This window comes from Dipodomys merriami, unplaced genomic scaffold (assembly GCF_024711535.1).
Source record: "Dipodomys merriami isolate MVZ:Mamm:240054 unplaced genomic scaffold, mDipMer1.0.p SCAF_2041, whole genome shotgun sequence".
Classification (NCBI taxonomy): domain Eukaryota; kingdom Metazoa; phylum Chordata; class Mammalia; order Rodentia; family Heteromyidae; genus Dipodomys; species Dipodomys merriami.
Window position 1 is genome coordinate 23,860 of NW_027203429.1, and position 8,296 is coordinate 32,155.

Below are 8,296 nucleotides of genomic sequence, written 5' to 3' on the forward strand. Positions count from 1 at the left end.
AGTACTTTGGGATGTAGTCCTTTGGTTTATTTTTATCATTCTAAAGCTAGTCTCTATCATCATAGATATGTCAGAATTGGCATGTTGGTCTAAATATCTGGTAATAAATCTATTTCTTCCACTGTTAACCCCACAGACATCTTTAGGTAGAAAAATGTTGTTTCCTGCTCTTTGCCTTAGCACCATCTTCCTAGAAAAAACAGCACCATGAGAGCCAAGTAGAGGAAGCGAATGCGCAGGCTGAAGGGCAAAAGAAGAAAGATGAGGCAGAGGTCTAAGTAAACCAGTTTGTGCACCCATCAAGGCCAGAGGAGCAGGAGGAATAAGGAATGCCATAGGCTGGGACGCTGAGATGTTGGACTGCATGCCGCTGTGATTTCCCAGTGGATCCAGAACTTTCATTGCCAAGATCATCTCTGAAAGACACACCTTGCTCATAACCAAGCATCCCCTGATGATCCTGTGCCCCAGACCTGTGACATTCTGGACTAGTTCTGTTCATAGTTGTGGCCAAGTGTGACACATGTACAATAAACCATCTCTTTTGCTGTTGCAAGAAAAAAACAGAAAGAAAAATGTTGTTTCCTTATTGAAAATTCACCCATTTCAAATATTTTGTGGAAGTTTCTTTTTTGTTTATTGTTTTTTGTTTTTTGGATTTTGTTTTTTGTTTTGTCAGTCATGGGACTTTAATTCTGGGCCTAAGCACCGTCCCTCATTCTTCAGCTCAAGGCTAGCACTCTACTACTTGAGCCACAGTGCCACTTCTGGTTTTCTGAGTAGTTTATTGAGATAAGAGTCTCAGGGACTTTCCTGCCTGGGCTGGCTTTGAACCATGATCCTCAGATCTCAACCTCTTGAGTAGCTAGGATTGCAGGCTTGAGCCACCGGTATCTGGCTGGAAGATTTTTATATGTGGATTTATGGAGGGGTGTATTTGTTTTCTACTTTTCAAACCATTATTTAATGACCATTATTTTGGTATTGAGCAATTTTATTATTTTAATTTGGGGCATTGCTTTATTTTGTTATGTTTTTGCCCATAATGGTATTTGAAATCAGGGTCTCATACTCACCTTACTTGAACCACTGCTCAAGTCCAGCTCTTTGCTTGTTGAAGATGGAGTTGCAGACTTTTCTGCCTGGCCTGGCTTTGAATCACCATTCTCCAGATCTTAGCCTCCTAATTGAATTTTATGTGTTCAATAGTGTGGAATGTAAGCCAGGCATGGGAAGCTAACAACTATAATCCTAGCTACTCAGGAGACTGAGATGTGAAGTCAATCCCAAACATAAAAGTTCATAAGTCTCTCAACTCTAACAAACTTCTCAGAAAAGGCTAGAAGTGGTGCCATGACTCAGGTGGTAGAATGCTAGCTTTGAGCAGAAGAAGCTCAAGACAGCACCTAATCCCTGAGTTCAAGCCTCTGCCTGTTGGGGTGGGGGGCAGAAGATTGGGTTTCAAACAGTCAATTGGAAACTCTTCTTCCCAACATTTCATGACCAGTCTTCCCTCTCCTCCTTCATAAAGGCCACAGTATTACAGGTTTTCTACCAGAGTCATAGAAACTGGTAATATTAAGTGCTTTTTGTTTTACATTCAATTCACTTTGGAACTTTAAAAAACTTCTATAACTTATAATATTTATACTACTGAAAAATAACTGATTTTTTGAAAAGCATAGAAAAAAATCTTTGTCAAGGGTCCCAGTGGATACTAAGGAACATTATTGGGAAATTTTTACTTGGTTGCTTGTCTGTTGAATCATTTAAACACATGTGGAATTTGGGGTTTTTCAACATTTTACCACCAAATCTTCAACAAACTACGTTGCCTCATTGGATTTTGCTTCAAAAATTATAAAATATTTTGACATATTTTTGGTTTGGTCTTTTGGGGATTTTGGCTTTTGGAGTGCTAGTGGGCCAGTACGTAGGCTTGAATGGAGGTCTGGTATCTTGCTTAGATTATTTTGTTCAATGCAATCACTGTGTCATTTAAGTCAGATTTCCACTTCTGGTTTTTGCTACTTAATTGAAATAAGAATCTTGAGGATTTGTTTCCTTGGGTTGGCATCAAACTGTGATCTTCAGATCCCACCTTCATGAGCAGCTGAAATTACAAGTATGAGCCAAACCCTGGATATATTGTACTACCTATAAAACCAAAAGATGGACAAAATTCAGACGCAAGTGTGTATGATATGTATTTTACATAATTATATAGACAAATATAACCATGTAAGTGTGTGTGTGTGTGTGTGTGTGTGTGTGTGTGTGTGTGTGTGTGTGATTTTAAATGTGTAGAGGGAAATGAAGATGTATTGAGGAAAGATTTCACCTAGGTTTTTTCACAGACTGGGCTACAATACAGTCATCATCCCATCCATCTGCATCCTTACCTAAGATATGCACATCCTGTGGTGGTATCATGGTTATTTTTTGTGTGTGAGAGCCACTACTGAGGCTTGGATTCAGGGCCTGGATGGTGTCCCTTAACTTTTGTTGTTGTTGCAAGGCTGGTAGTCTGCCTTTTGAACCACAGCTCAGCTTTCTGTCTTTTGCTGGTTAATTGGAGGTAAGGGTCTTTTTGCATGGGTTGGCTTTGAACTGGGATCCTAAGATCTCAGCCTTCTGAGTAGCTAGGATTACAGGCTTGAGCCTCCAGTGTTTAGCTTTTCATTATTACTTTTACAACCTACATACTCATACACATCCCTTGCATCCAAAAATCTGACAGTTCAGGCTAACTGACAAGATGTGAGGAAAGATGGCTGAGTGGATAAGTTTCCAAATGGGCATCTAGCCATATTAATATCATTTTGGTAGGTAACTTACCCTTTAGTGAGCACATATTTCCTCTTTCATTCTTTCTTTAGAAGTCAGTGAAATGTTTTTGATATATCTTTCAAATATTATCTCCCAAACAGGAGATAATATTTTAATATATTTGACAATATTTCAGATGAGGGGTCTTGGTTGTCTGGAGCTCTGTGGGAAGAAGGCATCCAGCTGGGCTGTGGGCAAAGAGCTGATGTTTTCTATCTGCTGGTTGCAGAGAAAAAGGTTTTCTTCCTGGAAAGGCTTTGAATCCAAACCCTCTGCTTTCAGGCTTCTGAGGATTACAAGCATAAAGCACCACCAACTGGCTCATTTTAGAAGCCTTAGTTGCTTTTCATTCATCCCTTTTTTCCTGCAAGGTTGATCTAGGCAGCCTGGTTGTACCTCATGATAAAGTGATTTTTATAATACTTTGCCTCTGCCATTTCTGAAACTTATTTCCTCAGTACTGGGTATATGAAGTTGATCTAAACCCAGTAACATTTTCCTTCTGAGATGTTAGGTAGCTTATTTAAATCATTTATCCTTTCCTTTGGCAAAGCAATCAAGATGTTTCTGTAAAACCCAATTTCATGAGAGTATTATAGTTAGAAATTATCATATGCACACTTCAATATAGTCTATGCTTTATTGATTTATTGATTTATTTATTTAGGTCAGTCGTGGCACTTGAACTCTGGGCCTAAGCCCTTTCCTTCAGCTCTTCAGATCAAGGTTAGTGCTCCACCACTTTAGCTAGAGCACCACTTCCAGTTTTCTGATGGTTTATTGGAGATAAGAGTTTCACGGAGGGAGTTCCGGGAAGATGGCGGAGGAGAAGCTGGAATCTGAACAAGCTCTCGCATAGAAAGTAGGTTTAGAGTTCCAGTGAACAGTCCTAAGCCAGAGAATCACACCAAGTGTGCCATCACAGGACAGAGAGTTAGACAAGAGAGGGGAAGCCAAGGAAACGCATCAGCTGCCGCTCCGGCGGCGGGGTCACGGCGGCGACCACCGCCGCAGAGTCATACCTGAGACACAGAGAGTCGGGGACGAAGGAGCCAGACGCAGCGGACGAGCGGATTCTACTCAACACCAACAAGAACCGACAAGGAGCGAACATCTTCATCCTGCTGTTTGCAGACCAGAGACGACCCAGGATCCAAGACTCGGCGTGAGTACAAGCCCGATGTCCTCACTCCTCAGGGAGCAGAGGAGGGAAGGCCACCCCTCCCCCCCCCAGCACCGGTGATCTCCATCTTGGATACCGACAAAGCTCGGAGGAGCTGCTAGCTCCAGCTCAGGCCTTGGAATAAAATGAGTCATTTAGCAGGTCACAAGAACTTAACGGCGAAGTGACCTGCCAGACTCAGCTCCATCCAGGGAAAAGTCACCCAGCTCAGGCGCCAGCCATCGGAGTGGCTTGCCTCACTGGGTAACCAGAGCCAGAGGCTGCCCCTCCCTCTAGCAGCCACCACAATCAATTGAAAAACAGAAACCCTGAGAATGGCTCCAGGCTGGGCACTGTGAGCTTTATCACAAAATAGCCCCAGGGAAAAGCTACTGTTTGTTGAAAGGCCTCAACTCTACCCAGAACCTAGCCTCATCACCACATCCCCCTCTTTTGTGACTCTCAAAGCAGAAAACTAACCTGGGAGGGGGATCTCAAAATCTTGGGTAAAGCAGAGCATTTTTCTGCCTCTTCCAACCAACCGACTTAAGAAACCAATCAAGCCACAGGACCACAAGCTGACCAGAGACTCCAACAAGAGACTGGTTGCAGACAAAAGGGAGATACAGGATTCTTCCCACTCCTCCCCCCCCCAAAAAAAAATCAAAAGACTTTTTTTCTTTTTTTTTTCTTCTTCTTCTTTTTTTCTTTTTTTTTGCTTGTTTTTTGTTTTTTGTTACCTTATATATATATATATATATACATATATATATATATAAATTTTTTTCCCTTCTAAAACTTTTATTAATCTTTAATTTTTGCCTCTTCTGAAAAAATAATTGTTTTCCAGTAACTTTTTTTTTCTAATCTTATAATTTTTATTTTAGGAATACGTGAATGAGAGTTTTCCCTTCTTTTCTTGTCTTCTTTCTCTTTTTCTTTCTTTCTTAATTATCTTTTTGTTTTTTATCTAGCTCTACTGAACTTCTGATCTTTTCTTCTCCCTTTCCCATCCTTAAAGCTTTTCACATCTCCTCTATGTCCCTCCCCTTCTCTGAACATATTCACATTCCTCTCTAAATAGACGGTCTTTTAACCTCTATAATAACATTAATTTTTACGTTTCTATTCTTTTTCTGGTCTCTCTTTATTCCCCTTTCCGTCTCTTCTTTTTCTCTCTCTCTCTACTTGCATCCTACCCAACCCATTTCCTGCACTGTGATTAGGACATAGTTAACTCTCCCTGTGCTTCCCCACACCAATCTATTCCTATTTTTCACCCACATCTCTCCCCAATCCTAATAATTTCTGGTTTTCCAAATTCTTTTCTGGGGTTCGAAGTCCTTTAACATATAGTCGTTTGATATTGAATAGATGTATCTGTTGAACTAGATTGTATCTGTAGACTATTGACTGTACAAATGCAAACTTTGGTTGATGGTTGCCTTAAGATAGTGTTCTAGCACAAAACTGGTGCAATCTTTATCTCAAATGGGCCGAGTAAGCCAGAAAAACACAAGAAAAATGGCAAATTCGGGTATCTCACTTCCCAACCTTGATAAACAGGGATTAGAACAGATAAAGAATAATCCAGAGGAGAGTTCCCAAATAGCTCTACAAACACTAATAGCAAACATGATAAATGAGAAGTTTGACAATGTACAAAGGACTCTGTATGAGCGTGATAGGGAGAGAGAGGAGGCATCCCAGAAGTTTATACAGGAATATCATAAGCGTGAGGAAGCTTCTCAAATCTGATACAGGATTTGGGTGAACAACTTGAGAATACTCAAACAGAAAGGGAGGAATGGCATGAGCAGGCAGAGAACACTCAAAGAGAACTGCAGGAATCCCACAGAAGGGAGGAAACTAATCAAAGAGTAATTCACGAATTAAGAGACCAGGTAGAGAATACACAAAGATCACTAAAGGCATTCATGGAATCCATTAACAAAGAGCTGAAGGAAGTCAGGGAGACCACAAAGGGAATGCTGAATGGAACCCAACAGAAGGAATGGGAGTCCAAAGAAACCATAACCAATCAACTAAGTGATTTGAGAACAAACACTGAACACCAAATTAAGGAAGTAAAGAAATTCATACAAGACCTAAGACAGAGCTTCAACAAAGAACTTGAAGCCATCAAAGCTGACCAATTAGAAGGAAAAGAGATTAAAAACAAAGTAGAGAGTCTTGACAGCAGGTTAGACCATGCAGAAGATCGAATCTCAGGGATTGAAGACAGCCTAGATATTATAGAGAAAGAACATACAACCATCCAAGACAAGTCCAAGAAATATGATAGGTCTATCCAACACCTGGAAGACACCATCAGAAGGCCCAATCTAAGGATAATGGGTGTAGAGGAGCACCTAGAAACAGAAGTTAATGGTCTAGGAAATTTGTTTAACAGGATCCTAGCAGAGAACTTCCCAAACATGCAAAAAGATAGGCCTATTCAGATACAAGAAGCTTTTAGAACCCCAAATAGACCAGACCAGAATAGGACATCCCACCATCACATTATAATCCACACAGGATCAACCCAGACCAAGGAAAAGATCCTTAAAGCTGTCAAGGAGAAAAGGTTAATCACCTATAAAGGGAAACCAATTAGAATCACCTCAGATTTCTCAGCAGAGACAATCAAAGCAAGAAGAGCCTGGAACGACGTATGCCATGCCCTAAAAACAAACAACTATCAACCAAGAATACTGTACCCAGCTAAACTCTCCTTCATAACTGAAGGCCAAATAAAAACCTTCCATAGCAAAGAAAAATTGAAACAATACATCTCCACCAAACCAGCCCTGCAAAAGATTCTTAAAGATGTCCTACACATAGAAAACCAACAAGAACGCAACAAAGGCCAAGAAACTGCACCCAAACTGAGAATCTAAGAACCTTAGGAAGAACCCAGTTTTCACAGCCCCCAAGAAGGTGGATAACATGGCAAGAACTCCCAAATACCTCTCAGTCCTATCTCTTAACGTTAACGGACTGAACTCTCCAATTAAGCGACATAGACTGTCTAGTTGGATTAAAAAACAAGACCCTTCTATCTGCTGCCTGCAGGAGTCACATCTTGCCCGTAAAAACAAACATATTTTCAAGGTTAAAGGCTGGAACAAAATCTACCAAGCAAACGGCCCTCATAAACAGGCGGGAGTTGCAATCCTAATATCAGATAAAATAGACTTCAAATTAAAATTCGTGAGAAGAGATAAAGAAGGTCGCTACATAGTAATTAAAGGATCTCTCCTTCAGGAGGATATTACAATTCTAAATATCTATTCCCCAAACAATGGAGCACCCAAATTTATCAAAGAAACACTACTTTCCCTCAAATCCCATATAGATCCAAAGACATTAATTGTTGGGGATTTTAACACACCACTCTCCCCACTAGATAGATCAACTCGGCAAAAACTCAACAGAGAAACCGCAGATCTAAACAGCTGCATAGATCAACTAGACTTAACAGACATTTACCGAACATTTCACCCAGCAGCATCAGAATACACGTTCTTCTCAGCAGCACATGGAACGTTTTCTAAAATAGACCACATTTTAGGCCACAAAGCAAACTTGTCTAAATTCAGAAACATTGAAGTTATACCTTGCATTCTCTCTGACCACAAGGGAATAAAATTAGAATTCAACACCAAAAGCCACCAAAGAAAGTCCGGTATCACATGGAGGCTGAACAACACACTGCTGAATCATGAGTGGGTCATGGAAGAGATTAGAAAGGAAATTCAAATGTTCATGCTATTCAACAAAAATGAACACACAAATTACCAGCTCCTCTGGGACACAGCAAAGGCAGTACTCAGAGGAAAGTTTATAGCTCTGAGCTCCTACATCAACAAATTGGAGAGATCGGAAACCAACGATTTAATGACACATCTAAACCTCCTTGAAAAAGAGCAGCAAGATAAACCCCAATCCAGTAGACGGAAAGAAATAATCAAAATTAAATCAGAATTATATGAATTAGAATCCAAAAAAACTATAGAAAGAATCAACAAAACAAAGAGTTGGTTCTTCGAAAAACTTAACAAAATTGACAGACCCTTAGCAAACCTTATCAGAAAAAGGAGAGAACACACCCAAAGTAATAAACTCAGAGATGAGAATGGAAACATCACCACGGAAACAACCAAGATTCAGAACATTATAAGGGAATACTTCTCAAAACTTTATGCTAATAAGTTTGAGAACTTGACAGAAATGGACCTTTTCCTAGCAAATATTGACATGCCAAAACTAAACCAAGATGAGTTAAACCAGCTTAACAGGCCC